At 39.4% G+C, this 14,998-nt stretch overlaps 1 protein-coding gene across 5 annotated transcripts in view; it reads right to left on the reverse strand.

Annotated features, from left to right (window-relative positions):
- Positions 1-14,998, reverse strand: part of LMNB1 (lamin B1) — a 63,899-nt gene that overhangs the window by 37,961 nt on the left and 10,940 nt on the right. The window contains exon 1 of one of the 5 annotated variants that reach the window (XM_041763094.1): positions 10,854-10,965. The exons of the other annotated variants lie outside the window; for them this stretch is intronic. The gene's annotated coding sequence lies outside the window, so the exon portion shown is untranslated. Of the gene's footprint in view, positions 1-10,853; positions 10,966-14,998 lie in introns of those variants that run through there. 5 annotated transcript variants of the gene reach the window in all.

Raw genomic sequence — 14,998 nt, forward strand, 5'->3', positions numbered from 1 at the left:
CCTGGGATCACACCCCGAGCCAAAGGCGGTGCTAAACCGCTGACCCACGTGGGGCTGCCCTATCTGCAATTTTAAGCACAATTTCAACTTCTGATTTACATCTGCCTACTTTGTTCACTGATGTGAAAGTTAGAGCTTTAATAAATAATTTATAATGGGAGAAGTTATATTTTTACAGATTAATGGCATAGTATAAGCAACTGAGAACTTCACATCGAATTTCGGCTGGCACCACAGCTGAAATGGTGGCTCAAGGTACCATAAATTAGTAGCATATCCTACTCTCATCCTATTTACTCCACTACTCCTTAGCCTTGTTTTTGTTTTTGTTTTGTTTTTTTTAAGTAGGCTCCCTGACCTACCTGGGGCTTAAACTCACTACCCTGAAATCAAGAGTCGGATGCTCTACCTCCTGAGTCAGTCAGGCGCCCCCACCACTCCTTGGTCTTATTTAGGCTTGATTGTTAAAATCACTGTGTTCCAGTCACGTAGGTGAACCCTCTTAATTTTGGCTTCTTGTATTTCCTGTACTCTGCAAGAAGTCACACAGTGTCTTTGAAGTGTAACATTGTGAATTTGCAGATAAAAGCTAACTTTATTTGCCCTGGCTCAAGAGGGAAAAGGAAGAGAGTTAAATACCATCTTTGCACCTTGCACATTTTTGCACATTTGCACCTTGCACTGTTACACTTTTCACACAAACCCGTATTTGTGGATATACTCAGCTACCTCAAGTGACTTGAGAACTGTTTCAGGGCAAGGGCCACAAATTATTAACCTCTATCTTCTACATAGACAACATATAGATAGATAATGACTATTTTGGTAAATCTTTTTTATTTTTTAAGATTTTATTTATTTATTCATGAGAGACACACAGAGAGAGAGGCAGAGACACAGGCAGAGAGAGAAGCAAGCTCCATGCAGGAAGCCTGATGTGGGACTTGATCCCAGGACTCCAGGATCACGCCCTGCACTGAAGGCAGGCACTAAACCGCTGAGCCACCCAGGGATCCCTATTTTGGTAAATCTTAAAAGAAATCACACACACACACACACTCCTCAGAAAATATTGCTCTGCTTTTTTATGCTATATATGTTTTTGTCCTAGAAGAAAAAAAATATTAACTGTGATACTTCTATAATCTCTAAAATTCACACACCTACACGCCCTCAATATCATCTTGCCAATTTCCTAGGCTGAATGCACCATAAAAAAATTAAGTTTACAGGCAAGTCTCCATCTAATAAGCTATGAATCAACGAGTTTTATATGGCACATGAGCTGCCAATACCAAGGACACATGGGGGCCATGCAGAAAGTTATATAATCTTGTCATAGTTTTCTAACTATTATTATTTTTCATTCATTACATATTATACAGGAAGTCATGACCTAAGAATCAGCACTTAGTCAAAGTACAGTAACTTGCAGAAATTACATCCTAAAACGTATACAACACATTAATTAGCTGCAGCCACCAACTAAGCACAGAGTAACATCTGACAATGCCCTAAAACAAAGAGCTACTTAGGAATCCCAAGTTACCAGACGCTATCATGGAAGGGTTTGGTGGACATTTTTCTTTGACAATATTTCTTACCCAGATTTGCTCAGTGTTGCTGACCTTCCCTAAGCTATTCCTACCTCCAGATTAAGAGATCTTCTGTGTTTTCATTTATATTCACCATGTGAACCTAATACTAGAAATAAACTGCTGAATTTAAGTCAGAAAACATACTTGCTTACAGAGATGCTTACAGAAGAACCAAAACCCCAAATGCAGCCAAGAAAACTTTTATAAAATGTAACAGATACTCCATTCTAATTAAGAATTGCCTCCCTTGATACAAATAATTAACTTTTGGGGATCCCTGGGTTGCTCAGTGGTTTAGCGACTGCCTTCAGCTCAGGGAGTGATCCTGGAGTCCCGGGATCAAGTCCCGCATCAGGCTCCCTGTACATGGCTGTACTTTCCTAAAAGTACCATTAACCTTGGGGACCCATCCCTATAATCTTCTGGGGCCTAAAGAACTAACCTAAATGCAATTGCTTACTTGCCATTTTCAGAATTACTCCTCATCACCTCCTACTACCAGCAACATCATTCTATTTCATTGCTTTCATCATCTTGGTTTTTCAGCCTACTACCTCTTTGATCTTGACTTAGGACCATAATTTCAACCCTGCGTTCTGCACTGACCTACCTGGCTCTAGAACTCAAGTGCTTGAACTTCCTTAGATGTCTGCACTACCCTTTCCATTTTGACAACACAAGTCTCCTACTCCCTGAGTATCCTTCATCTAAGTGTACCCAACACCCACAGGCCCTACCAACAAAGAATGGGAGATTTGAAAGTACACTCAATTACAGAATCACTAAAAAATGAATGCTCGGTGTAGCTCTTAGGGGAAAATCATTACTAGGTAATAAATATAGAGCACATTTTTTTTTTAAGATTTTTATTTATTCATGAGAGACACAGAGAGAGAGGCAGCAACATATGCAGAGGGAAACGCAGGCTCCCCACTGGGAGTCTGATGTGGGACTCCATCCCGGGAGACTCTGGAATCACGCCCTGAGCCCTGAGCTGAAGGCAGATGCTCAACCACTAAGCCACCCAGGCATCCCAGAGCACATTTTAAATAAAGTCACACTACACATACATAACAGAGAAAATCACTCAAGACCTACTAAGCAGGGGCACCTGCGTGGCTCAGTTTGTTAAGCATCTGCCTTATAGCTCAGGTCATGATCCTAGGGTCCTGGGATGGAGGTCCACACCTCCAGCTCCCCACTCAGCAGGGAGTTTGCTTTTCCCTCTGCACCCCCCCACCCCGTCTCGTGGTGTCTTTCTCTCTCTAAATAAATAAATCTTAAAAAAAAGACTCAGTAAGCATATGACAGCAACCACTTGAAAATGAATTAGTAAGCATACTGTAATTGTAAACACTTGAGAAATTAGATTAGCCACTTAAACAAGGAACAAAGAACTAGTATGAAACAGAAATCCAAAAGTAAACTTAGAAAAAAAAAAGTAAATTTAGGGGGACACATACTCGGAACATAATCTGAAACTCATTGCAGAATAGTTAATTAAGTAATGGCAAATTACTGCCCTTCTGTTAACATTTTTTTTGTCACACAAGTCACTTTATACCACAAATGCTCAGCTGAATGAATTGTCTAGTTTGGCCAGTAGCACAACTACAAAAGGAATCATGGAGCTCAGCTTCTCCCCCCCCCCCTTTTTTTTTCTTCTTAATTTCAAGTAGGCTCCACATGGGGCTCAAACTCCTGACCCTGAGATCAAGAGTCTGATGCTCTACTGACCAAGTCAGCCAGGCCCTGGCCCCAGAACTCAGCCTCTCTATATCACCTACAATGTTATCTTTGAACAAAGCATCTGTGTTCATTTTCAGGACAGGGACTATGCACATGCTTGGGTTTGGTTTCCTTCTTTCACAATTGGCATAATTTTCAGTATTTTCTCAAGCACTTTTGTCCTTGTTCCTTGATTTTCATATACAGAAATATAAGTATAAAGAGTTACATTAAGCAATTCATAAAAAGAGACCTAAATACAGATGACCTCTTAGTTGGTCTAATAATGACATACCAAGATAAAAGTATAGTAGAGTAGTTTCTGGATATTAAATGTCACTTCCATGAAATTCACCATAGATTATACTGCATATATCCAAGACTGGACAAGAGTTCAATAAATGCCTGTTAAAATCTGTTGGAAATGTGTTTTCTTATGGAAATCCATCTAAGTTATAATATTCATAGACCTAAGAATATAGAATTTTAAAAGCTGTAAACTTGAAAAAAAAAATAGCCAAAGGAAAATTCATGTTTCTAAAGAAACAGAAATACAAGTATGTGGAGTTTTTTATTACTACTTTAACATGTCAGGCAAAAGAACAGCTTATAGAAACCAAAAACAAACCTTTCTCAAGTCCACTTGTTAATATTCTATAGCGAAATACTATGCAACTCTCTGCTTGCTTAGATCACTTTCTAGCAATTGTGAGAAGCTATTACAGATTGCCAGGTTCATCTTATAAAAGAATAGACAATAAATACAGATTGAGAATTTTCCCTAATGTACATATTGTAATATCCTCAATGGAAAGGAGATAATAAAGGAAAATGAAAAAGGAACACAAGAACTCCATGCTAAGAATACCCTCTCTTTGTCCAGTTACCTTTCTAAATGGCACTAACATTTCACTTCAGGACCATTCTTATTCAGTAAAACAAATAAATTACAGGGGTGAAAGGAAAAAGCAATTTAGTTCTTCAACTGCAATCAGATAACATAACATAAATCATTCTATATGAAACTTATTTCTTTCTTTTTTTTTTTTTATTATTTATTTATGATAGTCACAGAGAGAGAGAGGCAGAGACACAGGCAGAGGGAGAAGCAGGCTCCATGCACCGGGAGCCCCATGTGGGATTCGATCCCGGGTCTCCAGGATCGCGCCCTGGGCCAAAGGCAGGCGCCGAACCGCTGCGCCACCCAGGGGTCCCATGAAACTTATTTCTAATCATAACCAACAAACAAGGAATTTTAAATCCCTTGGAGGAGACCTACTCTACACGGACAGCCAAACCTATCAGGCCCAGCTGTTTGAGATCTGTGTTTTAATGTACCGTAAGGTTCTTCTGAACAGCTGTCTGGTGGCAGCTGAACAGCACTTAAGAGTAGAGCAATTATTCAAGTGACTATCAATCCAGCTTCTGAGGCTCTCTTCACACCTAGCATTCAAAATTAACATGCGGGGCAGCCCCGGTGGTGCAGCGGTTTGGTGCCGCCTGCAGTCTGGGGTGGGATCCTGGAGACCCGGGATCAAGTCCCACATCAAGCTCCCTGCATGGAGCCTGCTTCTCCCTCTCCCTGTGTCTCTGCCTCTCTCTCTGTGTGTCTATGAATAAATAAATTAAAAAAAAATCTTTTTAAAAAAAAAAACAAAATTAACATGCCTTTTATTATCTAGCCATCATCCAGACTTTAAAAAACAATTTAACTTGGGGGATCCCTAGGTGGCTCAGCGGTTTGGCGCCTGCCTTTGGCCCAGGGCACGATCCTGGAGTCCTGGGATTGAGTCCCACGTCAGGCTCCCGCATGGAGCCTGCTTCAACCTCCTCCTGTGTCTCTGCCTCTTTCTCTCTCTCTCTGTGTCTATCATAAAATAAATAAATAAATCTTATTTTTTTAAAAAAATAACTTCAATTTGAATTTAAGGTAAAAATTATTAATATGCCCAAACATAAACCTTTTCATAAAACTATGCTATTTCATAATAATGGACTCAAAGTACCTACTAACATTCATTCACCAGCCTCAATTCTGTCCCCAAAATATCTCACCTTTCAAAGGAAAAAGGAATGTGAGCCACAATATTTTTACTGAGGAAAATTAATGAATTTCTCAGCAATTAAGAGAAATATAACACAGGAAAAATCTCTAGGAAGTCCCAAGATCACTGGGATACCTGGGTGTCTCAGTGGTTGAGCATCTATCTGCCTTTGGCTCAGGGCATGATCCCGGGGTCCTGGGGGGGTCCTGGTTCTCTCTGTGTCTCTCATGAATAAACAAATATTTTTTAAAAAATCTTAAGAAAAGAAAAGAAAAGAAAAGAAAAGAAAAGAAAAGAAAAGAAAAGAAAAGAAAAGAAAAGAAAAGAAAAGAAAAGTCCTAGGATTCCAATTTTCATTAGCAAGGGTCTCCTCAGGCACAAGGAAAAAGACTAAGATGCTTTGCAATGAATAATTTCTGGTGGTAACAAACTTCTGCTACTCATTCAATAAAGTGAGCAGTCAACAAATTAGCAACCTAATCAGAATCAGGCAAACCCTGATTGAAATCACATAATTAGGAAAAATACTAAATAAGACAAATTGAACAGAGAACTATTTCTTTGAACAAAAGAGATTCACATATATAACTATTTCTGTGCTTGCTTATAGGGCACACTTAGACCTTAAATCCTAATTTTAAAAAAATTACTTTCTAGGGGTAAAAATACAACCAGTAACCACAATTGTGTGCCAGGTCATTGAGATGACGGCTTAGAAACAAGCAGTGAAAAAATATAACAAGCCCCTGCTTTTATGGAAGGTACCTTTCTAATAAGTAGCAGCTTAGAAACAAGCAGTGAAAAAATATAACAAGCCCCTGCTTTTATGGAAGGTACCTTTCTAATAAGTAGCAGCACCATAAGCAAACTAATGTAGGCAGAGATAATCAATACTTTGAAGAAAATTAAACCAGAATAATGAGTTAGAAATTAAAATTATGATTAGTTATTTTACTGCCTCTCCATGGGTTTCATGCAACCCAATCTTATAGGAGAATAGCTTCCTACAAAAATGGTAATCACTAAATCAATAATCATCTTCAGGAGAGCCTAGAGAGAGCTAGAAAAATGGACTGATAAAATAGGAAACAAAGACACGAACCCTATCCACAAAGAGAATCCACTCTAATAGGGGAACTGATCAATCACATAGAAGTGTCTTAACACATTGTATTTGTCAGCAACTTTCTCAACAAGTGCTAGGAAAGAGAAAAAAGAAAGTACACAGTGCTGCCAAGAGTCCATGATATAACTTCTGGATAAAAATGTCACATTAAACACAACTCTAGGGGATCCCTGGGTGGCGCAGCGGTTTGGCGCCTGCCTTTGGCCCAGGGCGCGATCCTGGAGACCCGGGATCGAATCCCACGTCGGGCTCCCGGTGCATGGAGCCTGCTTCTCCCTCCGCCTGTGTCTCTGCCTCTCTCTCTCTCTCTGTGACTATCATAAATAAATAAAAAAGTAAAAAATAAAAAAATAAAAAATAAAATAAACACAACTCTATTATTACCCTTCCAGAAACCCAACCAAACCAGCAAAGGCACAAATTCATAATGAAAAAAAAGAGGAAAAGACAAAATTTTGGAAGCTGAACATGAATGAATGAGAGAAAATGAGCCAACACAAAAGTTCTGAATCCTAATCCTAAGCCACTAGGACACCTGAGAATTAACCTACTTTATACCACAGACACTATTGACAACCAGAGATACTTTGGTAACTCTGAAATAGAACTAGCTGAAAATCTATTAAGAAGCAAAACATACAAATACTCCCTAGCACGCTCCTGGGCCAAAAGACCCTCATCCACAATGGCCAAAGACGAAAGGTAACTCTGTAAGGAAAGTAAAGCAGAATCTTAGACCTGGCAATTACAGGACACACTCAAAGGTAGCAGTACCACACCACAAAAATAAGGGAATTCAGTGGACTTGGAGAGATGCGGATAGTCCCTCTAAATCTGAGCCCACAGTAGACTAGGCAGCTAAACTCGGAGAAAGACTTGAAAACACTGACAGTGGGTAACCCTGCTGATATGATCCTACTATTTCACTCACAGTGAAGCTTGGTCAAGAAGCCTCACCCATGCTTTCCATCGGATTCTGAGAACCACTATATTTTAAAATCAAGAACTGAGTCCTTCAATTTTGTTTTTTATCAAGATTGTTTTGGTTATTCTGGGTACCACACATTTCCTATGAATATTAGGCTCAACTTGTCAATTTCTACAAAAAGGCAGCTGTGATTTTTGAGAGAGATTGCATTGAATCTGAAGGTCAATTTGAGGAGAAATGCCATCTTAACATCTTCAAATCCATAAAGAAATCTATAGGATATATTTTTCCACTTGTTTAGGTGTTAATTTCTTTCAAGATTTTATAGTTTTCAGTGAACAAGTCTTATATTTCTTCTGTTCAATTTATTCCTAAGTATTTCATTCTCTCTGATGCTACTGAAAATGGAATTTTCTCAACTTCATTTTTGGATTGTTCATTCTTCATTGCTATTGTACAGAAATACAACTGAGCTCTGCATATTGCTCCTATCTTAAACTTAGCTGAACTTAATAGTTCTCAATAGTTCCCCCCACCCCTTAGGATTTCCTATGAAATCATGGCATCTGCAAATATAGTTTTGCCACTTCTTTCCTAATCTGGATGTCTTTTATTTCTTTTTCTTGCCTAACTGCCCTGGCTAGAACCCCTAATACAATGCTGAAAGGTAAGTAAGAGTGGGCATCTTTGTCTTGTTCCTGATCTTAGGAAAAAAGCAGCCAGTCCTTAACATTAAGTATGATATTAGCCATAAATTTTTCATAGATACTCTTCATCAGGTTAAGAAGCTTCCTTTTATTTATTCCTCAGTTGAGTATTTTTATCATGAAAGAGCAGTATACTTTGTCAAATGTTTTTTATGCATCTACCGAGATGGTGGTGCCCTTCATGCCATTAATATGGTTTACTGCAGTATTGACTTTCATAGACTGAACCAATCCTGCATTCCCAAGATAAAACCTACTTGGTGATGGTATGTAGTCCTTTGTGGTAGGTTTGGTTTGCCATCATTTTGTTTTGGGGATTTTTGCACCGATACTCATAAGGGACACTGGTATGTGATATTGTTGCAGTCTGAAGTTTCTCCAAAACAGTGGTCCAATGTCCATTCTCCAGTTTGTGGGGTTGCATGGGGCAGGTGTTGGTAGCAACAGCAGTGGCAGCTTCCTGGTCCTGAATGGTGCTATACACTGTTTTTCTAAATTCAGTGGTTCCAGTGGTAGCCTCAGACATAAAAGCTCCCAAAATTTCCAGCATTCCAGGAATCATTCCAGCACCTCTAATCCTTCTAGTAATTTTTTCTGAACACCTGCATCCCATATCATTTTCTTTTCTGCTAAAAATATCTAATGGTTTCCATTTTCTGCACTGACAGATGCACAGAACTAAATAGATAGAAAAAGAAATTAACTTGGAACACAAAGGAACTAGGAAGGAAAATAAAGACTTCTGAAAAGGTCAGAGAAAGTACTGCACCCATGAAATTTAAATAAGCAAAAACTGGAAGATAAAACTGAGAACATCCATGAAAGAAAACATGGTTTAAATAAGAATGCTAAAGAATCCATTTAAGAAGTCCAATATCTGAATAACAAGAGTCTCAGGAAGCAGTAAAATAGGAGATAATCATGAATAAAATAATTTTTAAATCTGTCAAGGACTGAAGGACATGAATTTTCACACTGAAAAACTAACACCATGTGACCAGCACAATGGAAAAAAAGGGACCCACACCGAGGAACACCCTTAAGAAATTTCAGAACTGGGGCACCTGGGTGCTGAGGTCAGTTAAGCCTCCGACTCCTGGTTTTTGCACAAGTCACAATCTCAGAGTTGTGCGATTGAGCCCTGCATCTGGCTCCGCACTGGGCATGTAGTCTGCTTCAGATTCTTTCTCCCTCTCCCTTTGTCCTTTCTTCTTCTCTCTCTCTAAGAAATAAATAAATCCTTTTTTAAAAAATATTTTGAGAGAGAGAGAGAGAGAGAGAGAGAGCATGTTGGGGGAGGGGAGAGTGGCAGAGGGAGAGAAGCAGACTCCCTGTTGAGCAGGGAGCCTGACCTGGGGCTCAATCCCAGGACCCTGGGATCATGACCTGAGTCAAAGGTAGATGCCTAACCGACTGAACGACCCAGCTTTAACTGATAAAGATTAATAAATCTTGAAAGAAAGAAAAAAAGAAAAGAAAAGAAAAGAAAAGAAGAAAAGAAAGAAAAGAAAAGAAAGAAAAGAAAAGAAAAGAAAAGAAAGAAAAGAAAGAAAAGAAAGAAAAGAAAAGAAAAGAAAAGAAAAGAAAAGAAAAGAAAAGAAAAAGAAAAGAAAAGAAAAAAAGAAAAGATTGATTCCAGAACTGGACCAAAAAAAAAAGGATGCTACATGCTTTTTAATTTTTCATTCATTAGTACTTCTTAGCAACAACAAAAGCTAAAAACTATAAAGCATGCCTTCAAAATCCTTAGGAAATGTCCTTTACAACTTAGAATTCTACATCCAAACTATCAATGTTTATGCTACGCAACTAGCCTCGAGAAGAGTACAAGGCTCTGAATGCTATTTCTTCAATAACATAAAACTAATTAAAAAAAAAAAAACACCCTCATGATTCCAAATGTCTTGATGTTTAACAGTATTAAGTCTTTCTATATAATTAGACAAAACTGAGTGGGAAAAATGCTATTTCCACTGGTAATCAAAAGGTGGTATAGGGAAGAAAAACTAATGACAGTACTCTAATGAGTTCTGTTGGAGATTATGTTCATAGTACAGAAAGACATGGCTGCCATAACACAATATGTGTTCCTAAAAACTCTTGCATTCTGCAGACATTAAAGTAACAGATCAAATGGAAAAAAAAAGTTGGACAACCCTCTCAAGACCTATGCAGTTTTGTAGCCAGAGCACCAGCAATAACATAAATAATAATTAGTCCCTGAGGAGATGACTTGGAAAGGAGTTTAGTGTGGCTACAACTACAATCAAGAGATGCTTATAAATGCAAAGAGTCGTCATGCTGGCTTGCAGGAACTGAGACAATAGAGATAGAAGTAGAGCTCTCAACATACCACCATCTATAAGAGCAAAGAGAATGTACCTCTCTGGGAGAGGGAACCCTAGGAGCAAGCACTCAATTTTAATCTTCTTAAAATAAAATTGAAGAGCAGCAACCCATAAATGTAAGAGAACAAACTGAGGATTGCCAGAGGGATGGGACATGGGTGTGGATGGACAAAATGGTGGAAAGGAAAGGGGGATACAGGCTTCCAGTTATGAAAACAATGAGTCACACAGATGAAAAATACAGTAGTATAAAGGAGACAGTCATTGGTATGGTAATAAAGTTGTACAATGGTGCTGAAATCCATTGTGCTATGGATGTCATTTAGATACAGAGATAAATACCAAAAAAGCAATGAAAATAAATGAAGGTAACCTTTTTTCATGAGAAGACTTGGGAGAACTGTTAGAGTCCTTAAGTTGAGTAGACACATACACATTGCTGGGTAGTCCTAGGTTGGTTGGTTGGTTGGTTGGTTTTTCAGGCTTGTATTAAAAACATCTGATAGTTGAAGACTTCCCTAAAAAAATGGATAAAGTGGACATCTGAGAGGTGAGAAGTTAACCCAAAGATGAGAGAAGTCTAGACAAAGGCGCTTTTCTAAAGTTGCTATTAAGAGGGAGCATGGTAAAGAGGGTTGAATAAAGCACCTCATAGTGAGAGGAGAGAGCATGACCAAGTACAGCTAGAAGTGAAGCAGCAATCAGAAAGGAGCTGGCTCAGGCAGGGAAGAGCCTTGAGGCAGAATGACTACTATGTCGCAGTTTGCCCAGGACAATTTCCATTCATGCCAGTTGTCCCAACATAATTTATAGCTCCCTCTTTCACACATAAAAGTATCCTTATTTGGATACTAACTTATACAGTTAACCTGCAATTATGTAATAACTGAGGGTTTCAGTCTTTATCCTAGAAGCTACTAATATTTTAAGCAAAGAAGGTGAAGTGCATTATCAGAATAAGTGCTCTGGGGCAGCCCTAGTGGCGCAGCAGTTTAGCGCTGCCTGCAGCCGGGGATGTGATCCTGGAGACCAGGGATGAGTCCCGCATTGGGCTCCCAGCATGGAGCCTGCTTTTCTCTGCGTGTGTCTCTGCCTCTCTCTCTCTCTCCCTGAATAAATAAATTAATAATAATTGTTTTAAAAAGTGCTCTGGTCCTCTAGCCAATGTTTTATAATATAAAGTTCAACTGGGAATCTACTTTTAAGAATGTCTCTTCACAGCCAACATTCTTGTACAGGTGATCTCACAATCTTTCTTCCCGCTCCTTCCTTAATTATCCTACTTCTTTTGATTCCACTGCCTTTTACTAGCATTAGGCACCCTCACAACAAAAATCTCCCAGCCACCAAAGTTAATAGGTACTTTTAGGCCTTAACCTACCAAAACTATACCAGCATTCCTGCTGCAGAACTCAGCCCTTGTTCTACTTCTCTATTACTTACCACCTCCACTGTGGGTTTTCCTTTCTCTACCTAGTCCTTCTATGTGGATGTTTTCTATGTCTTTGCGCCTCTCTTGTCTTTTGTTTTTAACCCCAAATATCATCCATGCTCCTAAAACTGTATCTCCAAAGTCTCTCTTCAGAACTCCAGTAAAGTAGTCTAGATTGCCACTAACATCTCCCCTAACTCCCCACTAACCCTGAGTAGGTCCTCTAATCCAGTTCCTTACTCATCAAGCTCTAAAAGCAACACTTTCCCCAGGTTCCATGCTTAGAAGCAGAGTCACCCTAGACTCTTCTCCCCAATCTACCATGCTTAGCATCTTTTAAATCCATTTTATGTCCTTTCCTGTGGCTGCCCTGAATTCAGGGGCCACCTCATTAACTCCCCAAGTTTCCTTAGGGATGTTTTACCTCTACTCTTCATTTCCTCCACAGAATGGCCAGACAATTCATCCATTCATGTCACTTTTTCTTGAGGCTCCTCATTTCTTAAAATTCAACTGTCCCTACCACACACATACATACTTATTGCTCTAGTTAGAGCCTGCCATTCAGGAAAACACCCTCTTCTAACGTTTCCCAACCATCTAGTGCTTATTTAGCTCCCAATACTTAGCTCATTCCCCTGGGATGTCTTTCAAAACTTCACAAGGCTCCGAGTTTGCCTTAAGCTGTAGTCTTTTCCTCCAGAACACCATGTGGATACTCTCACCATAACACTTATTACACTGTATTAATATACTGCATTTACAGTATCACAATAGCATAGTATTTGTTTTCTGCAAAAATGTAAGCAACTTGATAATAAGGACTGAGCGTTCCATCTATTCTGAGCATCTGGGTCAAGGCCTGGCATATAGTACTATTCCACAAATATGTGAATAAAAAGTGAAAACAACATTTCTGAAAAAAAATTTTAAGTCTAAAAAAAATTCCTCTCTGGGATCCCTGGGTGGCGCAGCAATTTGGCACCTGCCTTTGGCCCAGGGCGCGATCTTGGAGACCCGAGATCAAATCCCATGGCGGGCTCCTGGTGTATGGAGCCTGCTTCTCCCTCTGCCTCTCTCTCTCTCTCTTTCTCTCTCTCTCTCTCTGTGTGACTATCATAAATAAATAAAAATTTTAAAAAATGTTTAAAAAAAATTCCTCTCCTGAGTTTATTAAAAACAAGAGATTTTAATTCCTTATAATTATTATTAAGGCTGAGAGTAAAGTAGGAAAGTAGCTTTTAAGAAAGATGAGTCTTTTTTCAGTAATTCATCTTCACCCTTTCCTTATTAGCAAATGAAGCCATTAATTAGTATTTCAAACAGCTGCTTCCATTTCTGCACTCTACTGATAAAACCAAAATTACCTCCTGGGGACTATGAACTATCACTGTGAAAAATACACATCCAATACCATTTGCAAAAGTAAAAACCAAACAAACCTGAAAATCAATTGTCCTGTGTAAGAGAGTTCAAGTCTCAACCCAATGACAGTGTGTGGTGAACCTGCTTCAGGCCAGGAAACCCGCAGAATAGCACTCATGTAAGAATTAAACAATATGGCACATAGGGGCACCTAGCTAGCTCAGTCAGGGGAGCGTGTAACTCTTCATCTCAGGGTCATGAGTTCAAGTCCCATGTTGAGCACAGAGCTTACTTTTTTAAAAAACTGAAATGATCCATGTAAAAACTCTGACAATGCTAGAAGACAGAGGCAGGACTTATTCTACCTCTACCATTTATCTGCTAAGTTCTCTGAGCCTCAAGTTTCCTTAATCATCAGAGTGTCACTGTAAGGCTTAAAAGACAGTGACTGTGAAGCATTCAGCATCATGCTTGACGAACAAGTTAAGCACAAAATGAATGTTAGCACTTTCTGTCCTGTATCTTGCACAAGTACTTTAATCTCTCTAAGTCTCAATTTCTGTATCCACAAAATGAGGTGGTTAGATCACACGATCCAAGACCTCTTCTAGGAGCAAAAGCGTTCTAATTCTATGATCAATAAATCCAAAAGCAGTGAAGACAAAAAAGTTAAATTTTAAAAGGACCAACTAGGGCAGCCCTGGTGGCGCAGCGTTTAGCGCTGCCTGCAGCCTGGGGTGTGATCCTGGAGACCCAGGATCGAGTCCCACATCGGGCTTCCTGCATGGAGCCTGCTTCTCCCTCTGCCTGTGTCTCTGCCTCTCTCTCGCTCTCTCTGACTGAATAAATAAATAAATCTTTAAAAAAAATAAATAAAAATAAAAAAATAAAAGGACCAAGTAAACAGATTAGCTAAGGAAAATGTTATTTATCACCTAGGCCCACACCAAAAGTATCAACAGAAACATAAGATTATAAACCTGAGTCTCAACTGTTTGACCCCTTTATGCCAACAACATTAGCATTACGATGTAAAAATGATCAAGAATTTGGGGCGCCTTGGTGGCTAAGTTGGTTAAGTGTATAGCTCTGGATTTTGGCTCAAGTCATGATTTCTAGATCATATATCAAAGCCCCATACTGATCTCTGCGCTAGGTATGGAACATCCTTGGGATTCTCTCTCTCTCTCTGCCCCTCCAACGACCCCTCCCTTTTAAAAAAACACCAAGAACTAGAAAGAATCTCCAAAATTAAAATTAAATTCCTCTAAACATGGGACGCCTGGGTGGCTCAGCGGTTGGGTGCCTGCCTTTGGCTCAGATTCTGATCCCGGGATCCAGGATCAAGTCCCACATCAGGCTCCCTGTGAGGGGCCTGCTTCTCCCTCTGCCTATGTCTCAGCCTCTCTCTCTCAGTCTATCTCTCATGAATAAATAAATCTTTTAAAAATAATAAAATAAATAAATTCCTCTAAACAGGAAATAGGAACTCGTCTGCTGCTGGTGGCATCAAAAATTGGCAAAATGGTAATTACTTTAACCAGTAAAATAGTTAACATTTAAGCATTAAGTTAACCAAAAGAGGGGCAGTGGGTGGCTCAGTGGTTGAGCATCTGCCTTTGGCTCAGGCTGTGATTTCCGGGTCCTGGGATCCAGTCCCACATCAGGCTCCCTATAGGGAGCCTGCTTCTCTCTCTACCTATGTCTCTGCCGCTCCCTGT

The sequence above is a fragment of the Vulpes lagopus genome, chromosome 7, assembly GCF_018345385.1.
Source record: "Vulpes lagopus strain Blue_001 chromosome 7, ASM1834538v1, whole genome shotgun sequence".
Taxonomy (NCBI): Eukaryota; Metazoa; Chordata; class Mammalia; order Carnivora; family Canidae; genus Vulpes; species Vulpes lagopus.